At 41.8% G+C, this 23,609-nt stretch overlaps 1 protein-coding gene across 4 annotated transcripts in view; it reads left to right on the top strand.

Moving 5' to 3' along the window:
* SPIN1 (spindlin 1) overlaps nt 1-23,609 on the top strand; it is a 165,717-nt gene that overhangs the window by 50,905 nt on the left and 91,203 nt on the right. The gene's annotated exons all lie outside the window — the stretch shown is intronic.

The following is a 23,609-nucleotide window of genomic DNA, read 5'->3' as shown; positions in this document are numbered from 1 at the left end:
CCCCTTGCTGGCCCACCTGTAGCATTTTCAAAACCAGCTACATCATTTACAAAAGCGTCATGGCTAACACCTCTGCTTATCTTGAGGACAAGGTCGCCATCTTCGGCGAGCTAACAGTCCTTAGCACATCCTCGGCTAGAACACCATCAGACTGCAGACAGTGCAAAAAGAGAAAAAATAAGACAGGATGCCATTCCAGTCTAGGCACCCACAGTCATTTAGCTATAACAATGCATTGAACAAACTACAGCTTACGTTTCGGGCCCTTTCAAAAGAACAGATGACAGATGAGACCTGGCTTTGGTGCTTGTATTGGTGACAGCTGGTATAACCTTAGCTTTAGCTGTGCCAGATTTTTACATACCTTGTATCAGGAAGTGCCACTGTGGTGTTCGATTTACAGATGTGATCATGGGCTGCAACAGAGCAGATGAGTTTCCCTGGGAATAATTCTGCCTCAAAGGGTCTAGGAAGAATATATCTGGTTCCTTGAGAGAGGCAAAAGAGCACCAGTGGGTAAAGAGGGGGCTTAATGATATTAAAGAGAACATGAATAGAGTTGTCTAAAGCGTCAATAATCCATAGGTATCTTTTCCATTCAAGATCCAGATCTAAGGCCTGTCCTTGATGTGTCCTGTTAATGTGAATTTAAGACAGAATTGTTTAACTTTGTTCTTGTTAGAATGAGGCATGGGTTTTAAACTTCATGCAAGGAGAATCCCTGTATTTTGTGACATACAGATTTTCTGTTGCTGGGTTAGTCATTTAATGAAAGCCTTTAAATAGATGATAACTTTGATACAGATTCTGTATTGGTATAGGATTGATGGTATTGTATTAAATGTTTTAAGTCTGATATTTCAGAGTGATTCATGGAACATTTTAAAATGTAGAAAGTGTATGATCTTGGGATGAAATGAATGCAGAAGGAAAACTTACTTAACCACAGTGATCTAATAATGTGCACATGCCTATTTTTACTTTTAAAATGTTTGAAAACACAATAAGTGTTACATAAATATCGCCTAAAACTCCAGGATCTGGAGTGAGCTTCATAAATGGACTCAGAGTTCAAACACTGTATTATTATTACCTATGTAGATTGGTCAGAGAGATATCCCTGATAAGGCTACATTTGAGGGGCAGTACCTTGTTGCTCAAGGAAATATAGTAGCACAAAGTGAGCAACAATCCTGGTACGAAAAAGAGTACTACAAATAACATATCTGTAAGTAGTTACAGGATTCCAAGGTGTTATAAAATCAACGTAGGAGTCGCAGATTCCTGATGCCTGAAGAAGATGGGAAGGGTAGGCAGAATACAGTACAGGGAGAGTAGCAATCAGGAGAAATGGGGAACATAATATTGGAGATAATGCAGTGTAAACCAGCATTTAGTTTACTGTGACTTATTTTAACTGTTTAACATTAAAATTTTGTGTATAGGTTAGGTGTTATTGAACTGAATTCTGTCGTCTGTCAATAAGAATTAGTTTGTACTGTGTTACAAAGTTTGTTTACCATCCGTAAATAATCCATCCACACCTTTCAATTACAAATCCATTATTTAATTTGGACTTCTCTAAGACGCCACATCTTGGTTTATGAACTTACCCAAGCATCCTATCATGCATACACATGATAAATTGCCCTTAGTATAGGGAATGACTAACTACAGCGACTTAGGTTTACATTTCAACCTTTATGTAAATCTTTACTTGAATTCACTAGGACCCCTCTTTTTCAGCTATTTTGTTGCAATGAGGTTAAATTATAATTGTAGGTGTGGAATATTTAAAGATGGTAAGTAAACTTTGTAACATATTATAGACTGATTTTCTGACTGACAATAGTGTCCAGTTCAATACCACCTTATAAATTATTAGTGATACTAAAGACTGACCACATTGAACAAATAACCTCAGCAAAAATGAATGTTCATTCGTTCAGAAAAATTTACATTCAGACAAGCAAATGACTATTGGGTCTGATTATTAATGTATATGAGTTTGTATGCAAGAAAATTCCACTGGTAAACAACCATCTACCATATTAATTACGATTTTCCATGTACTTTCAAGTAGCCACTGATAAAACTTTTTTCCTTTGTCTGTTGGTCATTTCATTCTTGGTTCACGGGTGCAGTTTCATCACTCTAACAAGTAGGTTGGAGAAGCTGGAGTGATGGTTGTGGTGATAACATCAGAGGGCTGGTAATAAAAAAAAATTGTATTGTGTAATTTGAGGTGCTGATTCAGAAGAGTTGGTGTCAGAGACTGGGTGGTGGATATGGCAATGTAGTTGGAGTAGGTTAATTCAGTAGTAGTGGAATTCGAAAGGCTGTTGGTGGATTATTATGCAGCTGAGCATTGTGGATTTTGGTTGTGGTGGTTATGGCTTTTGATACTGAAGAGATGAACATAGGGAACCTGTGATTAAAGGACAGGACAGCAAGTGTCTGCAAGAGGAAAGAATTCTCCTGCAGTCTTTAATAAAACAGAGGCTCGTGGTTGCATAAAGTCTGAAATAACAATAAATTGTATTCCTTGAACAGCCAATGACTTATCCAGACCTCTTTTATTCACAGTTGTAATAGTTTGGCTTTGAGTTGAGAACTAAAGTTTTGGAGCTGCAGTTTCAGGCCAGTGACTTGCACCCCATGTAGCCCGTGATCATTCATTGCTCAAAGGGAGAAGCTCTGTAAAGCTAATCGGATTTCTCCCCTGCTGTTTTCTATGTATTGAACAAAAACACACATGCGCTACTAGTGCTGCAACACCCTCCTCGTGTGGTGTTTGGTGATGGCTGTCTGTGTTTTAATTTGGGCATTGAATTTAAGGTTTCAGCCAATTATTATATCAGTGTTCGTGATAAAAAAAGTTACTCAGTTCATTTGGTCAAAAATACATTGAAGATGTTTGTGGCATCTAAATACCTTCCTACTTCTGTTTCTGCATTACAATGTTGCCCTTCAGGATAAGAAGTTCTCCTAGCCTTTATTCAGCTGTTAACGGTTTGGAGACTGCCGCCTTAATCAGAATTGTGTGAAGATAAAGACCCCAAAAGAAGAAAGTAAAATTGAGAAAAGTGAAAATGAGGGTTGGGTCTTTTTATTCTTTTATTTTTATTTTTTTTAATCGTGTTTGGGTATCTGAGCTCAGCATTTCAGGATTGTAGAAAAGAGTTGTTTAGAGTTAGGGGAGTGTTAGGGGAGTGTTAGGATAGTGAATCTGGTTAGGGTTGAGGAAGGGGTTGGGATTATTGTATGAGTTAGCATGGCATTAGTGCTGTGGCTTAGGTTAGAGTTAGCTGGTGGATAGGACTACAGGTACAGTTATGGTTTGTGACAGGCTAATCAAAGGTTTAGAGCAAAACTTAAGGTTACTTATGGAGGGCAGGAGGAATTGGGGGTAGGGACATGGACTTGGATAACAGAGGGCAGGAGGGAGATGGGCAGGGGCATCAAACTAACCTTACCTGGTAGACATCGGGGATTGCAGCACACAATACGCCACACAGAACAAGCGGGATGTCCGTGCAGCAAAAACTGACCATGGAAAGCAATAGGAAGGGGACTGGGCCATGAGCCAGAGAGCAGAGGGGAGAGATGCAAGGGCAGCAAGCTGACCATACTGGGCAGCACAGTTGACCATGAAGTGCAGGAGGGATGGGGTTAGGGGCACGACAGTGGACCAGACAAGAGGAGAGAAGGGATAGGAGCCTGCCCATGGAAAACAGAAGGCAGGGCAGGAACAGCAAGCTGACCATGGATGGCAGGCGGAATGGGCACTGGAAGCACAACACACCATGGAGGGTTTCATTGAGACTATGATTGCATGCACATGGACTATAGAGGGAAGGTGAGAGGAGGGGCCAGGGACAGCAAGCGGCCCTCACAGAGTAGGTGGGAGGGGCTGTGGAAGCACAAAACACCATGCATGGCAACCTGGAGGGTTGGGGGCAGCACAACAGCTGTTATGGCCAAGATAGAGGGGGCAGAGGCATGCACACAGGACTCTGGAGGACTGAAGGTGGGGGCTAGCGGCTGGAGACAGACAAGAGAGAACAGGGGAAGGGGTTCACAACACCTCACGCACGGCAGTCAGGAGGAGCAGTTGCAGCACAACAGACCATGGAGGGCAGAAGTGAGTGGCATCAAAATGGACCATAGAGGACAGGAGGGAGGGAATTAGGTGTGGAAGTCGGACAGTCGGGTGGAGGTGGCAGGGACAGGCACAGCCATCTGACCATTTTGGCCTGGTGGAGGGGCAGTGACAGCTCAACAGAACACTCAAGTGAAAATGAGGGGCAGTGACAGTTCCATGGAACATTGTGGGGAAAAGGGAGGGAGCTGGGGCATGCACACAGACATTGGAGGGCAGGGGGAAGGAAGGGAGGGGCAGCAAGCTAAGTAGGTGGGCAGTGATGGGGCATAGAATTGGGTAACGGAGGGTAGGAGAAGTGGCAGGCACATCAAGCTAAATTAAGGGCAGTGGCAGCCCACCGGACAATGCAGGAAGGGAGGGAGCGGGCTGGTGCAGGCTTGGACAACTGAGGGTAGGGAGAATGTAGATGGGGCAGAAAGCTAACTATTCAGGGCATGGACTTGAACAGCAGATGGCAAGGAGAAGGGGTGTTCAGGAGCAGCAAGCCTGAGTGAGGGCAGCACAAGGCCAGGCCAGGCCCTGTATCCAATACAACTAATCCCACACCATGCGTGATGAAAGACCATGTGCAGCTTTGAGTGGCTGCCTTCAAGTGGGTTAAAATTAATTATTTCATAAGTTATGTAACTTGAGATGTCATCAGTGGTGTGTTTAATAAGGTCCCAGCACGTCATGAGGAATGCAATATGTGAGGTCCTAAGCAGTGCATGGCGTGAGGCACAAGTTCTAGATAGCTCTGACACATTTAACTGGTCAATTTCTGTGTTTTTGTTAGTTAAGAACGTTAACGTTGTCAATGGCATATTCATCTAACTAGAACGTTACTTAAATCTTTTTTTTTTGTGTGAATTTTTTAAAAACAAAAATAGGCGTTTTATTTGCTTTTATTTGAAAGCAAAGAATCATTAATTTAGCTTTCAAGAATTTTTTTTTTATTTAATGAAAGCATTCCGCGAGCATTATAGTCAGAAATTGTTCAGCTTTGCAAACATGTTTATAAATTTTAATACTAGAACCATTGTCAGTATTCAATCCGAGTTCACAGCATTTTTTTTAGAGCTCTCTCCTTAATATTAAATAAATAATTTTCATTAATGAACTATAAGTTCAAACCACATAAACACACTGATACAAATCTTACCTTAACTGCAGACAATGTGTCACAAGTCCTTAATGTGGTACTGTGAACTGGCAGCTAGAGGGCTTGTGCTACTGAGAGTAGGCCTACTTCTCCAAAGGACAAAATACATATAAATATTTGAGCCCCAGCAATATGTCCTGGACATAAGATGATCGGAATTCTACAACCCTAATTCATGTCTCAGTTACTGTTCAATGACCAGACGCTTTTCACGTACATCCTGCCATTTTCCAAGTGTTTTCCTGCATCTGTGTTATTTGTGCATCAGACAGGAAGGGAGGTATGCGACAGACCATTGCAGACCCTTGTTTTGCTTGCTAGACAGTCTGACAAGGGGATGTCTGGGTTCATGTTGCTAACATAAACCCAGACTTATTAGGTTTGCCAGTGATTTTCTTTTCTGTTATTACTCCATGGGAGTGCATGCCTTTTCTTACTCTCCCTTTTTACTGCTTTACTCATTACTTTCCCCACCCCTGCCTCTTCTAGTTTCTTCCCATACTCTCCCAGTGCGTACCCTAGTTCTTTATGTTGTTTCCCCACCTTCCCACCACTGCTTGTTCTGTGGGCTCCCCGCCCCTCCCAATCCTGCTTGTTTTTTGTAAAAAAAAAAAGAAAAAACCTACTTGTCTGTTGCTCCCCAACACCTCCCTGCTTGTGCCCCGTTCGCTGTTACTTTTCATTTTTTAAATACCTTTTGGACGCTCACGTGCTGGTGTGGTATGAAATGCATAAAAAATAACTTATTGTCCAAGGTTTTTGACAAATGAAATTCACTAACCAGTTGTACAGCACCCATGCCAAGCATTTTGATTAAGAGAGATGTGCCCAGAAAGGCCTATTTGTGAAGGGTTGAACTTTAGGGAAAGTCCTCTTTTCCCACTCCTTCCTACTTATGTAGTTTATGGGCTTGTAGACAGATTTAAGGTAACCTTATCAGTCAATAGAGGTGTGCAATTTTATAAAACCTCTACGTTCTCAAGGGACGTGATACTTCAGAAATATATTCGACCTCTAAAAAACGAATATGTGCAATACTGTGAGTTGACAAATTATGCCAGCTTTTTCATTAAATCAGAATTCTAATAACATCCTCTCTAATTATGCTCACATTAAATTTGTTATTTTGGTTCTAGCAAGGCTCTGATTTTCCAACATTTTTGCAAATCTACATACAGGAGCTAGAAGAAGGTGGAAAGTTCCTGGTTTTGAATTTCCAGTGATGATCTGTGTACATTCACTAACTTGTATGTTCAGGGGTATTGGCCAGCTCCTCTTCAGTCTTTCCCCATACTAGAAAGAAGCAGTTGTAATTGTGCTCCTTACAAGAGCAAGATTTGAACTTATTCCAGGAGAGGGGAACTGTGTGTAGAAACAAATCAAAAGATAGTCACCAAATCATATCCAGTCTCTTCCTACATTAGAAAAGGTTATAATTTTACAACTGACACGTTAGGGGGAAGGGTGTTGAAAAATTAACTTACAGGAGCAATATTACATGTATTTTTAAAATGCATGTTCACCATAACGTCTCTTGATGCTGAACTAGCAATTGTTTATTGTTATCCAACTCAGTGGTAATCATGTTATCAACCTCAGAAGAATAAAAGGCGAAGTGGACCTATCGTAGTTTGAACCTCTGACCATGTAAATTTGCTCATGCTAAAACGTTCTCAAATGCATGCCAAGTCTGCGGTTCCTAGACATACTTTAGTAAACTTATGTGGATCCCTGAAAGTTTTAAATCTGCATCAGTGCAAGGACATATGTCTGCAGGCGCACTTTTGTGTCATTCTTTAAGAAGTAAGCAGCTAATGTATTTTCAAAAGTGCATGAAAGTAACCATGCGTCTGCCAGTTTTCATGCGCTTTTGTACCAATTGTGACACTGGTCATTGCATTAAAAAAAGTACACCTGAATGAAGCAATGGCCTGAAATCTGCTTGTAAAATGGAATCGTAGATATCAACTTGTCTAATGATATTTGAGCATATCTGTGTAAATACAGTAGATAGACACATGACCAAAAATCCGACAAAGTACGGGCCATTGGAGGTTTGACTAGGCGGCAGAGATGGCATAGTCTCTACCATCTATCCAATGAAGGTCCACCCGACTCCTAAATGTGGAGGACCGACCTTAAGGTGGCAAAATGGGTACTTAGCCCCGTGTATCTCAACCCGTGACCAGACTAATGTCACATTGTTCTGGCTCCCTATAATCACAGCAGGAAATGTTATCTCAGCTTTTCTCTCCACCTATACGTATGATAGGAAAATGGTATTGCTGATAACCAATAGACTTATAAGGGTATCTTGCCTAACACAACAGATAAGGGTATCAGTATCCTCCATTTGCGAACAAGACCAATACGTTTTTTTGCATTAGAGATGTTAAGGTAGCTATCCATAAACATTACTGCTAACAAACATACAAACTGACTGATAAGTTGGCACTGACACTAGAAATAGCCACACCCCAGGGATTAATACATACTTCACTAAACTAAACGCACCCTTTGCATCATACCCAGGAAAAGAGAAGAACCATACCACAGGGGTACCCTACAATGATAGATAACTTCCTAAGGAAACAGCAGTCTCCTATATCCAGAGACCTCTGAGGAAAAGTAAGCCATCTGTTCTGGTATAAGCAGACTCTGTTCACAAATATCACTCTTGTTACTTTGGATCTGAACCACGGGAATTATCTGGCAGTGGGGACCAAAATATGTGGAAGAGAAGAAAAGGCAAATTATGTGGCACATTCTGAGACATTTTTTTTTTGTTGTGGTCCTATTAACACCAATTATTACTGTCTGGGTGAAGTTGTACCCAATTAGTAAAGTGTGACCTAGAAAAACAAAAATTTAACTAAACTATATTTTCCACTGTGCATGTTGGTGCACCTGCTTTCCAATCTCTATACTACTAATCCGAGAATGTGCTTTGAAGATGCTCAGCCTTGTACTCACCCTCACTTAAACTGAAAACCCTGTCCTAATGCGTAGGACAGGCAATGGGTTTCCTTGTCCGTTAAACATGCTGGCGGTATAGTGCAAGAAAATTTTTATATAGTGACAAATACAATTATGATAAAATATTGCTTAAGTGGGCTGTGTCATCGCTTGAATCCAGCAGAAGGACCTAGTAACAGAGTGAGGTTTCGCAATGGCCCCTGGGTCTCTTTACATTAATTTCCTAATGGCACGGGGGTGGGGGAGGGGAGTGATGAAAGCCACGTAATACAAAATGCGATGGTATACTTAGCTTTTTGTTATCCAGATTTCCTGAGTAGCGAGGTACGCCATTTTGCGTGTGGCCCTATTTGCAATGGTCAAAAACACTTAATATGTTCAAATAATTCCAAACTGCAAGTGCACATCCTGCCTCGCATTCTAAGATGCAACTACACTATTTGATGAGAGTACATGCAGTCTCCGCTTTAAAAACAGTGTACGTGTTTGAGGATGGACTGTTTTTCCAGTTACATTTTCAAACCTATGCCATCCTTTCAAAGCTGGTTATATAATTTAGTAACAGTCATTGACTGATTTATTATAGTTTTTAATTTTCTTTTGCCATAGATATTTGTACCTTTTTCAGCTCATTGTAATGAAGACTATGGTTACTCCAGTATCCTTCACACTCTAGCACCAGTAACCTCACAACTATTTTGGCCTAGTTGCCCTTTATAACGTCTATCTGAGAATATACTGATGAATCATTCGTTAGCAAAAGTTTTTTTTTAAACAGTGTAATGCCAGTTTTAGCGTGGTGGTATCCTTTTCATTGGAATCACTGCAAGAATGTGATCTTTATTACTGTAGCATTGGCTCCAGAAGTCATTAATTACCATGTATTGCAAAGGACACAGCTTTAGCATTATATACCCTTTGACCACCTTTTTAGATCTTTTGCCTTGTCTTCCTGTAAACCTTGTAATTTCTCCAGGCTCTGGAGAAACCTATTGATATTCCATCTGCAGCGCTATCACCTTTTCCTGCCCAGGAACCTTGTCACTTAATGCTTTGTCAAACACACATTTCTTTGAAGCTTATAGTCCTATGCTGTTCCTCTTCCTTCTGGCGCCATACTATAGTTGCTGCTTTCTGTCTGTTCCTTCCTTTCTGTCCTTTGCAACTTGTGTTCTATTACTTTCTCTTCCATAGAACTGTGCACTGTGGATGCACTATATAGGTCAGTCTCTGTTTTTACCGGCCACTGAACATATTTCTAGATTAGTCATTTACCAGACAATTCGGTGTTACATAGTCAACTGTTTTATAGCCTTATTTTTTTTGTTCTTCCCAGAATTCAGCAGTGCATTGGGAAGTCTCTGTGCATAAAGAATATTTCTTCTACTGATCCATGTAGACCATCTTGTTTCACCTAACCTATACATGGATCTGTTTTAGTGCCTATGTATTCAGACATTCGTCATCTCCCACCATGAAATCTACTTATCTCCCTTGCCTTGGGCCTTACACTTTCTGTATTACCTTTAGTGGAGAGTGTCCCACCATATCTGCGGCACAGGTCGATGTTTTTTCTCAAAGTTCTCAATTGCCACAGTAATGTGGTCTAAACATACGCCATAGTTGACACGTAAAATACTGGTAAAACTAGAGCATTCTTGTGTTTGTTTTGGGGAATTAAACACCCCTACCCGCTGCCAAGAAAACATTTATATTTTTTTCTGTTTTCATTCCCCATTTAGCTTTTTCAGCTACTTCGTCTCGATTCTTCTAGTTTCTTTTATGTGCCTGTACATTATCTCTGAAATGTTTAATTTATGCAGTACAGGCCTTCAATATGTCCCTAGAAACACAAGAAGAGGAAGGCAACCCATTGAATAAGAAGTAAGCAAAAGAGCATGACAGTAAAACACTGGTAAGCAATGGTTGGGTTCAGAACACCGCTGTAGGTTTCTGGTATGGCCCACAAGAAACATTTGCCCAAAGACCATTAAAAGCTGTCTGCTTGAAGAGACTTAAAATGGGGAACCCTCTTCACCTTATAACTACAGTAGCTCACCTAGATGTTGAAGCAAAATCCTATGCACAAATGCATTGGAAAAACTTAAATGAATGGGCAGGCAACAACCATCTCGTTCCACCTTTACAGACTGATTTCCAATCATCTTGCCGAACTTTGATTGACATTGTTGCTGTTAATGCGAGGATTTGTAAGTATACATATAAGTAAGTATCAATGCAGGATGTTTTTATGTATTTGCACTGTGCATTTGATGGTATTTGTAGGCACCTTCTTTGGTCTAAGTTGCATAGTTGGAGGCATTCCTCTGACCCCACCCCCCCTTACAGCCATTATTGTCTGTAAATTGGAATTCCTGGGTCCAGGTGAAGTTGGAGTGTGAACCCAATATTCTATTTAACAATGGCCTGAAATCAGTATGTCCTGCTCCCCCTTTTTATTTAGTATGTATACCACTGCCCAAATCAGATACCTTAACCATGCAAATATATTTTCATAAAAAGTAGTTATTACATCCCATTTCTGCAGTACGGAGAGGACATTATTGTCCTCATTCTTACCCCCTAGGTCAGTGTCTGCTTTTGATACCTTCAGTCGTGATAAGGCACCAGTAATCTGTGGAGATGATACTAAAATACATTTTTTGGTTTAAAAAATAAAAATAAAAAATAAATAAAAAAGTTGGTGTAGACAATTGATGGTCCATAGGGTAAAACTGACTTGCAAGTGTAATTTTTAACAATTTAGGATTATGGCCGAACTCACTATGTTAAGTTGAAACATACACAGAATATATTTTCAATTCCCAAATTGGTCCACTGAAAGTATATTGAAGATTATTGAAGAAGAATTCCTCCCAGTTTTCACATATGCACATAAAGGTTTACCTGGTAGATATGCTAACTGGTTGGCCCTTGCAAAATGCTACTCATTTAGGTATCTGTTCACCTGACCCCACTGTACAAAACGTTTCTGCTGATGATTAGAATGTGGTATGATTAAACAAATTTTAGTGGTGATGGCCCAGATGTTGTTATAGTGCTAGATATGCCCCTCCAGATACAGTAATAGCAGATATTTCGGTGTCTGTCTATCAGAGTTAAGCCGTCTCCTTATCATTCCTTTCGGCAACTGTTTACCCAAGTCTCTGAAAACACTACATTTAACTTAAACTTAGTCCTTCATTTCTAATTATATTGCTTTCAAACACATTAAAAGGCACTTGTGTTTATTCCCTTACACTGAGGCTATTGCCTCCCTCTATAATGTCAGTCAAGCTACATACACCCTTGCGAGCTACACCAATGCCCCTAAAGCGCAAGACAGTCTCTTTGTACCCCTATCAAAAATCACTTGCCATGAAATCCTTGGACTTAGCCGGACACAAATACCTTTCATGGAATTTGGAAATAATGGCCAGCATACAAAGGGGTGTCCGAATGGCTGCCAACTGTGTGGCTTCTGAAAACCAATGTTAGTATTTGCTAAAATCTTATTTACTTGCTGTGAATATCTGCTGAATTAGCACTGCTCTGAACCTTTTCCCTAACAAGTCTTCACTTGTTTAAGGCTTTTGCATGTGGATGCTTCTATACTTGTTTAATGTCGATGGACTTTCTTTTGTGTTGAGGTTGCTGCAACATTCTTCACTGTAACTAAGAAGAGCTTCCTCTTTTGCTGTCTGTTTGAGCTTCTAAACTTTGTGTCTCAGTTATGCTTCAGGTACTCCTTCAATAGGTTTATAAGTATATAGTCTTCTTGAGGAAGTGTTGAAGCTTTTAATTCTGAGCATGGCACGAGTAGCTATTGTTGTATTTATGCAACTTCTGTCTGCTATTGATGACCATCCACTCTTGCTTGTAGGTCAGTTGAAGGAAGTGAGCACAAATTGATTTGTTAGCTTCTCATCCTATTTATAAATATTTCTACTGTGTAATTGTCCGAGTAGGAGGGGCCCATGCCTTAAAGGGCTAAAGACATGGAGAGAGAGAGGAGCATTGGACCCCTAGCACCTTACGAACAGGCACACCTGCCCTCAAAACAGTGTAAACATAGTCCGCCAAAGCTTCTTCCTGTGGCATGGGGTACTTCTCCAGTACATGTCCACTGATGTAAAACCTACACTGTGCTCTGCTTTCTAGCTCATCTTGCTGTTCTTGTGATCATGTCTCTTTGCTAGGTGACTCTGATGAGTGCCAAAACTGCTTGTCACACGGTAGCACAGTGTGAAGTGTGTGGCCATGTGTTCAGGTACAAAAAAATATATTCACTACCCAATACTTTTTAATGTCGTTGTCCAATTCTGTATTGCATGTGTCTTTTTGCGAGACTTTTAGTGATTGTTATGCTAGTGATTTTTTTTTTTTTTTTTTTACACAATGGCTGCTTTTTAAAGACAACTCCGAGCCTAAGCTGAAATGTTGATCTACTGATTTTTATTTACATCAGAATGTATAGTTATAATGCACAGATTATTAGAAGTTTTGAAATTGGTCTTGTCTGTAGCATAGTCATATTGCTAAGGAGCTGATGATTGTGTCATAGGATACATTAGAACGTCCTGTAGATCTCATGAGAGGGGAGGTGAAAATAACCTCAGTGACTACAATAAACCCACTATTTGACAAAAGCAAAGATACACAACGCAAACGATGCTTGCAATTTTAAATATTATATTTAATGCACACTATTTTACTTCATATTGTATGTTATAGTTTCTGCAGGGTAACAACAGAAGATTGATGGTGAATACACAATGCATTCAGCACGTCAGTCCAGTTTATGCACTGTATATTTTGATAGCATAACCCTCTTATGTGCTTGAGGTCACCCCATGGATGTTGTAGCATATACAGCAGAGGTCTGTTGTGCTAAACCACAATATATAAATAGCAAGCCTCTCTTTGCATTGTTCGTCGTTTCTATTATTGAACTGTGGTTTTCACCATTGAGATAAATTACTGTCCTGGGCCATTGCTTATCATTCCATTGAGGTTAACCTCTGATTGAGATCATTCAGGACCATTACTGCTTGGTGTCATTGAGAGCCATTTGCATCCGGGCACATTAATGCTCATTCATTCCTCAAGCCATTGATGCGTGCTACTTCTTTAAACCATTAATGTTCATCATTGTCCTAGGCAGACATTGTTTCTCGTTACTGTGTGTGACCATTGCTACAGGGCTGTGCGTGGGTGTTTGCTGGTGTTTTCAGGAATGTCTGTGGGTGTATTGCTCTGCATTTGTGTGTGAAAGTTTGATCTGCATCACTGGTGGTATCTATCAATCATTCAGTCGGTATTTGTAGAGCACCGGGGTGTTTGTGAGGTCTCCGTCAAAGAGCCAGGTTGTGCGCTTCTTTCTGAAGTCTGCAAGGAAGGGTGACATTCGCAGGTGGAGAGGCAGCTCAGTGCAGGTCTTAGCGGCTCTATGGGAGAAGGAGCGGCCACCTCTATTACTGCAAAGGATTTGGGGTGTGTGCAGGGGCTAGTGAGGAGGAGCGCAGGTATCTGGTTGGTTGGTGGAAGTTTAGAAGGTGGAAGTTTAGATGTTGGTTGTTGTAGGCTGGTCCTTGATCATGTAAGGCTTTGTAGGCATGCTTGAGGATCTTGAACTGGCATCACTTCTGGATGGGGAGCCAGTGGATGATTCTGAGGTGGGGGTGGTATGGGCTCGTCGGAAGTCCAGGATGAGTCTGGCTGCCACATTTGTATGGCCTGGAATCTTTGAGGAGATGGCTGGAGATGCCGAAGTAGAGTGCGTTGTTGTGGTTTAGGCAGCTGATAACGAGGGCTTGAGTGATGTTTTTTCTTTTGTTGACAGGGATCCATCTGAAGATTCTGCGGAGCGTACGGAAAATGTGGAAGCAGTAGGCGGCAACTCTGTTTATTTGCATGTGTGGTCTGTTGCTGTGGGAATGGGTCCGAGTTCAACTAGCTACCAGCTGTGGTCCCAAATGGATATGTTTCTCCTGAAGATCAGTACTGCAGTTTTGTTGGAATTGAGTTTGAGGCAGTTGACTCTCATCCAGGTGGCTACATTGGTCGTGGCGTCCCAGAAGTTTTTTTTGGTGGTTGGGGAGGTCTTTGGTGAGCGAGAGAGTGTGGGATCTAACAATGTCCGTGGGGGAGGGGGGGAAGAGGTTACCTAGGTGTTGAACAGCGCGAAACCGAGAGTTGATCCTGGTGTATAGCTATTTTAGCCATGTTTTAGACATGCTATTTTAGCAAACTAGACCTGCCATTACGCACTTTAGCCTAGTTACATTTTATTCATCATTGCTTTATTTTTTTTAGCATTATCCGCATTTGTTTTCTTTTCTCTATCTAGTTGTTCTTTTGGCTAGGAAAGCATCACATTCTTAGCACTGCATTAATTTCACCTTGTGCTTTCCTCAAGGCTACAGTCAGATAGGGTCCCGGTAAAAGTGGTACGCTGTGTCTACGACATTCACAGAAACATATACATCGTTATGTGGAGACATTTTTCCTAGCACACCCATTGTTTTATTATAAAACACTTCTCCGTCCCATACATGTTAAAGGGAGATTCCAGCCAGATGACGACGACTGCATGCTGGTAGCTGAACGTCTTTGTTACAGCTGCTTGCTTAGACTGCCGAATCCCTGGCCTATATGGGGATGGTGTCTTTCTAGATAACAGGCTTCCTTGCTCAGGTATGGGGGATGATGTCTTCCCAGGGGGGAGCCTGAAGGGTGGATTAGGGCTTGTTACGCTGTGCTGTAACATAGCTTAGGTAGGAAACAAATATATAATTCCTAGTGACAGTATGGTGGTTTTGTATTTGTTTCTCTCTCCTTGTCACCATTTTGCTTCTTGTGTGTTTCATCATCCTAGTTATTGCAATACATGCCATTTGATCTAATATGCAGTTACTTCAATAAACCTTATTGAACTCTGCTTCTGTTTGTCTTTGCCTGTGTGAGACTAATGTAACTGAGAGAAAAGGATGAGATATAATCGACCACAATCCCCCTGAGGAGTCCACTCTGTCATGTTGCCAGAATCATCCCTGCTCTCAGTTGGAGATGAGGCACTGATAGTTGTCTGGAAAAACCCGTATTAGGCCGACAAGGGTCACATGGTGTAGGATTGTACTCAGTACCCTACAATTCAGGCGATTCTGCTGCCCAAATCCTGTGGTCTCATTAAGATAATGAGAACCTACGTGACAATCCTTTGGGTATGCTGCATATGATCTGTGGTTCGGAGGTGAAGGGAGGCAGCCGAATGCTCTTGAGTGCACCCTGTGGGGAAGGAGGTGATCCATTTGAGGGGTTGTCTTGAATGCTGATGTTGTATAGTCTGTTGATGAAGGTGTGGTGAAACATGATGATGAATGCTGCAGAGAGGTTGAGGCAGATCAAGGCAGCAGTCTCCTCATGGTCGTGGAGTATTCTGACATTGTCTGTGGCTGCGACAAGTGCAGTTTCTGTGCTGTGGTTGGCCCAGAAGCCTAATTGGGAGATAATCAAGCAGGTTGCTGTCATCCAGATATTTGGTGAGCTATTGGTTGTTGGCCATCTCAAGTACTTTGGCAGGGTAAGGAAACAGGGAAATAAATCAATCATCTCTGAGTTTGCTGGGGTAGGCAGGGGTTTGATCTGTGTGTTTCCATCTGTCTGGGAAGACTGCCGTGGCGATGGGGTGTTGAGGATGCTGGTGCGTTCCGTGCTGATGTGATTTGGGGGGGGGGGAGAGAACCAGGGTTCCTGGCACTGGGCACAGCCCAGTTGTGGATGGGCGCACTGGTATGCCTTTGGTGCTCCTGCTGTGCGGCTGCACTTGGGTCTCCATTGAGTAGGTCCTTGGAGAGGGGAAGGGGTTCTGGGGGGCAGGCGGGATGGCATAATGGGCAGGAAAAAGCTGAAACTAAGAAGAAAATAAGGCAAAGAAATTAGCAGAATTGAAAAAAAAGGCAGAAGCAGGCAGGAAAGCCCAAGGGTAGAGAGAAAAGACCGAAAAGGAAGAAATTACCAGAAGTTTATAGGTAAAAGACAGAAATGAACAGAAGTGGAAAAAATATGGGAAAAGGCTGAAGCAAACAAAAGTGACAGAGATACAGATGAGGCAAAAAGAGGAGGAGGAGGCGGATGGAAGGTAGCGGAACGAGCATGACTGAGCAGCAAGGGGTAGCTAGCGTGATGTATGGGTGAGCGAACAACGGCACTAGTTGGGAGACCCTTCGCAGGGAAGCTGTCATGAGAACCTGTATGGATATTATTTGTGTGCAATAGGCAGTTGCCAAACCAGTTGCCTTTAGAAGTGCTTTTTTAATCCACTTGCCTATTTGGCTAAAGAAGTAGATGGAATGAAATCCTGTGATTTCATGTACTTTGTGGTAGAAATCCCCTAAATTGGAGAGCCCTCAAGTTTCGCCTGTGCTTGCTTGTGAAAATATATTTTATTTCAAAATGGTAATGAACAGATATCCATGTAATAGATTTTATGATTTGAAATACCAAGGAAATAAAAATTGCAGTTCTTTACATTTCATGAACCAGTTTCGAAGATAGCTTACTTCAGTCACTTGGATTAAAGTATACAAACACTGTGAACTGTGCTGACATAAGAGACAGTTTGCTCCCTCTTACGTTTAAAAGGTTGCCTTGAGCCAATAAGCTGACCTGCTCACCTGGGATGCACCTGTGGAGTGGTACTGTGACCTGTGAAGGCTTGCACAGCATTTCAGCAACCACAGGTGACTTTTCTCTGCTTTCCACTACTTCTGCTCTCTTGAAGGGCTAAACCCAGAACCCGTACCTACAGCTAACCGCATGATCTGTACCAACTTTGATGAAAAACTACAGCAACTTTGAAGTAAGCGTACTGCATTTATCAGGTTACAATGGGGATTAAGAGTCAAGAGTTTGCATTGCACAGTATTGGGAAATTTCCCTACCCACACCATGCCTATGGTCAATGCCTGCCCCGTAGACCCCAAAATGATGGCTGACTGAGGCTTAGTAGGTTGAGAGGCATGCATGTGAAAGAGCACAATTGGACCAGTCTGAATTCTATTTATTAGAGAAAATGATCTGGAAAGTGAAAATCCTGCACTTTGCATTGCTGGCGAACAACAAAAACACACTGCCAGCTCCGGTTTAACCTCTGCGCTGCTACCTCCCGCCCACTCCAACCCAACCCCTCCACCTGTCTCGTGCTGAGCCCTTTTTTGGTCATTTGGGGTAGTTTGTGCTCAGGCCTTCATACCTTTTAGTCCTAGTAAGCTACACATGCCAAATTTGCATCCTTTTTTCCCCCCACATCCTAGGAATTCTAAAGGTGCCCAGAGTTTGTGGGTTCCCCAGGAGGAGACCAAGAAATTAGCCAAAATACAGCAAAAATGTCATTTATTTCCAAAAAATGGGGAAAAGGGCTGCAGAAGAAAGATTGTTCTTTTCCCTGAAAATTGCATCAACAAACGGTTTGAGGTGCTAAAATCACCATCTTCCAAGCTTTCAGAAACAGGCAGACTTAAATCAGAAAACCACATTTTTCAACACACTGTTGGCATTTTACTGGTACATACCCCATTTTTACTATTTTTTGTGCTTTCAACCTCCTTCCAGTTAGTGACAGAAATGGGTTTGAAACCAATTGCTGGATCCTGGACAGCTAAACATTTCTGAAACGTAGACAAAATTCAGAATTCAGCAAGGGGTCATTTGTGTAGATCCTTCAGGGTTTTCCTACAGAACTAACAGCTAAAATAAAACATAAATTGAAATTGAGGTGAAAAAAGGAGCCATTTCTGTCCACGTTTTCTTCTTTTCCCAGGTATAGCAGATTTTTTAAAGCAATATACCGTTATTTTTGCTGGACTCTTCTGGTTGCGGGGTGTATATAGGGCTTGTAGGTCCATCAAGAACCCTAGGTATCCATAGCCAATAAAAGAGTTCCACTTTACAGTGGGATTTTATCGTATACAGCAATTCATTTGGTGAAATATAAAGAGTGAAAAATAGGTATCAAGGAAGCCTTTATATTTCCAAAATGGTCACAATATAAGGTTTTGAGAAGCAGTAGTTATTTGCACATCTCTGAATTCCGGGGTCCCCATACTAGCATGTGAATTACTGGGCATTTCTCAAATAGACTTCTTTTTTTACATACTGTCTTACATTTGGGAGGAAAAGATGTAGAGAAAGACAAGGGGCAATAACACTTATTCTTCTATTCTGTGTTCCCCCAAGTCTTCTGATAAAAATGGTACCACACTTGTGTTGGTAGGCCTAGTCCTGCGACAGGAAACGCAACATGGACACATCACATTTTTAAATTGAAATCTGACGTATTTTATTGGAAAGTGCCTAGCTGTGGATTTTGGCCTCTAGCTCATCCAGCACCTAGGAAAACATAGCAAACCTGGACATTTCTGAAAACTAGACACCTAAGGGAACCGAGGATGGAGTAACTTGTGGTGCTCTCACCAGGTTCTGTTACCCAGAATCCTTTGCAAACCTCAAATTTGGGGGGAGGGGGGAACACTTTTTCCTCACATTTCGGTGATAGAAAGTTCTGGAATCTGAGAGGAGCCACAAATTTTCTTCCGCCCAACATATCCACAAGTTTCCTGATAAAAATGGTACCTCAATTGTGTGGGTAGGCCTAGTCTTCGTGTCAGGAATGGATCACACAACGGTCAGTTAGTTATTTTATGAGGGCAACTGTTGACCCTGGGGTGATCCGTTCCTGACGCAGGCCCAGGTACAGGCAGTCAAGTGGGGTAGCGTTTTTAACAGGACAGGTGGGGAAACACTGGGTGGTAGAAATGTTGTGGATCCCAGCATATTCCTGTAGTTTGTGTGACAGAAATGCAAGTTTTTATTCAACATTTCACCTTTGCAGGGTATTCTGGGTAAGAAAACTTTGAGAAATACATACAAGCCACACCTCTGTGGACTCCCCCAGGTGTCTAGTTTCCAGAAATGTCTGGGTTTGGTAGGTTTCCCTATATGGCTGCTGAGCCCGTGACGAAAAACGCAGGTGCCTGCCTTACAAAACCAGGTTGTTTTGTGATAGGTAATTTTGATGTCTCCACAATACAATTTGGGCAGTGCACTTTGGGGCTCAGCTAAATTGGGGCGCTCCCAAGAGAGCACTCGCTCCCTGCTTGCTGCCACATGCACCTGCTCTCTGGGTTGGGCTAACCCACTATTGTCCCGCTGCACAGACTGTGCTTGCGAAGGGACAGCAGGACTGACCTCATCCCCTCCCTCAAAATCACTGGAAGTAGAGTTGTCGAAAAAAATCACTCCTAGAGTCTGCGCCATTGTCCTATCCCTCAGATGCTGTTTCAGTATCTGCTGTCTGTCTCTGATCCTATGTCAGAACTGTCCTCTATAACCCTAGTTAGGGCTTGAGCAGCAGTCATCGAACAAGGCGCCATCTCTGCTACTGGCTAAACTTTCGCTCTAAAACACTAGCCTATGTAGACAGTCATGATGGGTGTGTGTGTGTGTGTGTGATGCGTGCAACAGTAAAGGTCACCTTACCTTCGCTTCCTCCCTCAATCAGCACTCTCCAGACCCTCAAAAAAACAAAAAAGGCACACTATTACTTCACCTTGCCACATACCAATTGTCACTGTCTTTAGCCCCTCTGGAGCCGATTCTGACAATCATTATTGGTGCTCCCACTCCTATGACCTCCTCCTCGAATACCACCTAGCAAAAGTGCCTTAATCTTTCACTAGCCCAACTAGTACATACATTTCATTTGTATTATAGCGCAGGTAAATGGCTGGCTTTACTAATCCACTCAGCTATTTACATAAAATACAGATTTCGTTGTTGCAGTAGGCATATAAACCTTCTGCGCTACTTTATGGCATCAAAACCGCCACTAGACAAAAGTCAGATCCTTTTCTAGCAGAAACATAATCACAAGAGGTACTTGACTCTTTTATTGCTGCCTAAAAGCTACAGTTGAAATGTGTCAGTTGAAGTATGTGCATTTCTTTGAAGATGCAAACTGCAAGAGAACTGGTGGCGAATACACCCCCACCCCCCCAAGGCAAACCACACACGCATTGACAAAGTGATGTCTCTCTCTATCTAGATATATATATATATCTATCTAGAGAGAGAGATATAGATATACGTGTCTGTATATAGATATATCTATATAAATAGATATATAGATCTATATATTTTTTAATAGCTGTATGGTTTCTATGGGGAGCCATAGTGGCCTCATGGAAACCATATAGCTATTAAATAAATTGCCTCCACAGGGGGTCATCCCTGTTCACGGGCGACCCCCCCTGTCAATTCCATTCTTTTTATTTTCCTTTCTTTCTTTCTTTCTTTCTTTCTTTCTTTCTTTCTTTCTTTCTTTCTTTCTTTCTTTCTTTCTTTCTTTCTTTCTTTTTCTTTCTTTTTTTCTTTCTTTCTTTCTTTCTTTCTTTCTTTCTTTCTTTCTTTTTCTTTCTTTCTTTCTTTTTCTTTCTTTTTCTTTCTTTCTTTCTTTTTCTTTCTTTCTTTTTCTTTCTTTCTTTCTTTTTCTTTCTTTCTTTCTTTTTCTTTCTTTCTTTTTCTTTCTTTCTTTTTCTTTCTTTCTTTCTTTTTCTTTCTTTCTTTCTTTCTTTCTTTCTATTTATTTTATCCCTGGGTGGGGGGAGAGGTGTGCAATTGCACCGCCCCCCAGGGATACACTAGCTTTTTTTTAATTTTTTAAAAAATTTTTTAAATATCCCTCCCGGGTGGGCCCCTCAAGTGAATTCCCTGGTGTCTAGTGGGGTTTCCTGGCCCTGGATCGCCGTTCGGGCCCGTTTTCCCCATCGGAGTAGAAAGTGGCCTTACCTGCTGCTTCCTTCTCCGGTGGGGAAAACGAAGTGTGACGTCAGCATGCGTCACAAAGGGGCAGGCAGCGGTGCGGGGGAGACATGGAAGCTCTTCTGTGTCACCCAAGGGGTATTTAAATAAACAAATCCTCCGGTACAGTGCATCAGAGGATTTTTCGAATCCCTCTCTGGTGTTGGCAACTGGAAATTAAGTAGACCCATGTAAACCTGTCTCTTGTCCCCATCCCATCCAAGCACCACCTTTTATGTGGATGGCGATATGTGCGGCGTGTCTGTGAGCATTTAGCGAAGTTCAGCATTCTTACTTGATTCCCCTCATTGCACTTAAATGTAGATCACATATGGAGCTCACGTAGGACTTTTTAGTAGCCATAGCAACTGTAGACCACGTCCTCTACTGAATGCCAATTTTTTTTATTTTATTTTTTTATAAACATTAGTGGGGGCCCTGCGAGCAGAACAGGCTCTCATTGGCTCCAAGCATATTTAGTGTAAAACACTTTGGTAGTATAATGAAAGAGCAAGGATGGGCTTTCTATAAATAATCTGCTATGAATGTACACTTATTAGACTATCCATGAACCTCTTTTCACTGTGAAGGATGTGGTTTGGGTGGGTTAGTGGGGAGCCAGTGGAGTGAATGTGAGAAAACAAGATAAGGGTTGGGTGACCATGACATTCCATGTCATCAGGGACGCAGCTTCCAGTTCTGGCCATTAGTGTGGTATTCTAATACATTGAGGGTTTTGTAGTCTAGGTTTGACTGCACTGAGCTAATTAGACTTATTATTCGTAGGTGAAAAGCCGGGCACCTCCTTCAAAATGTGAACCTATTTAAGAAAAAGGTTGCGGTGGGACGGGTTTGAGGTGGTGGTTAAAAGAACACAACAACACACCTGTTTCTCTCTAAGAATGTAAAAGGGGTGGATGACTAGATGATGCTTTTAAAAAGAGAGGGGCTAGTTGGCCCTGGGCTTCTGCCATTTGCTTAGAAGCAGAATCACCATTAGCAGGGTTGGAAGTGGATGCCTCCGACCGCATCGGTATTGAAATCACTTGGAACTGAGAGGTGAGGAAGAGAAGAATTAATCAACAGTGAAAGAAACAAAAGCAACACATGCCCCGTGCTGCCAGCGCACACCGAGGCAGGGAGGTGGGAGCGAGACTGCATAGCCAGGAGGCAGAGGGGCTGGCTCAGCAAAGCCTGGGCAGCGCAGGAGGAACACTGGAAGGAGCTAGACAAGCCTGGCTGGTGCAATAAACAAACACATGAAACATCTGCACGTCTGCATCCACAGATTTCGCTATTCTCCTGAGAATCGTTGTGCCTAGTTAGTTATGGAAATAAATCATATTGAGCAAAATATGAGCGAAATAAAGAGCAAACCACAATAACATCTCCACTTCCCCGAGTACAGAATGGAATGATTTGAGTACCAACACAAGCAAACATGAAAAGCACAGCTCACTTAGTATGCCTAGCACCGCTGCTTTTGAAAAATAAAATAAACGTAGTGCGAGAGATGGTCCAGCAGCTCTGCCTGATACAGCCATGGTGAGAATGGATCACATAAGCAGATTGATTCCAGTGGTGGGGAGGAATCGCAACCTCACACAAGCTTCACAATTTTTTTTTTTTTTTTTTTAAATATATGCAAATCTGCACTTCACCAAAGAAAAAAGTAGTCCCTAAAACATTGCATAAAATGTCCGGTGTGTATGGAGATTAGTAATTGGTCGATACTCTTGGGATGAGCTCAACACAGCGAGGCATGACGCATGCATGCCATGGACAAATGAGGATGACGAATTTAAGAGCGAGGATGGTGCCAGCAAATGGGAAACCTATGGACAGGCTGAAGCCCCCAAAGTGCATACAACAGGTCTCTTTTCGAGATAGTGTAAATGCGCTGTCTAGAGCTGAGACCTAAAATACAAATCTGTCTTCAGTGAGTGAAGTTTTGTTGTTTCCTGTCTTAATTCTTTTTCCTGAAGTAATGTTTTTACAGACATGTACAATCTATTTTTGTACTTTTATTATTTAAAGACTTCGCATTAAATTTCATGTCCATGAAGATCACACTTACATCTGAATTTTGCTGACATGCTTTTCATCTGCATCACGGTATTAGATGCTTCTGTGTTACTTATACCATAGCTGATATAGAAGACTTGCAAATTACAGTTCTCTTCTACAAATCACATCTCTTTGAGAAACCGTTTTTATTGTTAAACCAGATATCTTAAATCAAACATTCTAATTGAAATGCCTTTTATTCACTCATGTGTGAGTCATGTTTAGGGGTGGGTGGAACTTGCAGAGTTTTAGTCTGTGGAATTCAGCAGAGTGCCATAAAAATTCTGCGAGTGGCAGAATTCGGCACTCTGTGCAGCTCGTGCTGGTTTTTAGTGCCAGAGGCTAGTTAAACACTGGAAAATCAGCACAAACTGCACCACACAGCAAATCAGAGGGCGCTGC

This window comes from Pleurodeles waltl, chromosome 1_1, assembly GCF_031143425.1.
Source record: "Pleurodeles waltl isolate 20211129_DDA chromosome 1_1, aPleWal1.hap1.20221129, whole genome shotgun sequence".
Classification (NCBI taxonomy): Eukaryota; Metazoa; Chordata; class Amphibia; order Caudata; family Salamandridae; genus Pleurodeles; species Pleurodeles waltl.
The sequence above is the reverse complement of the archived record's forward strand: the minus strand, read 5'-3'. Positions and strand labels throughout refer to the sequence as shown.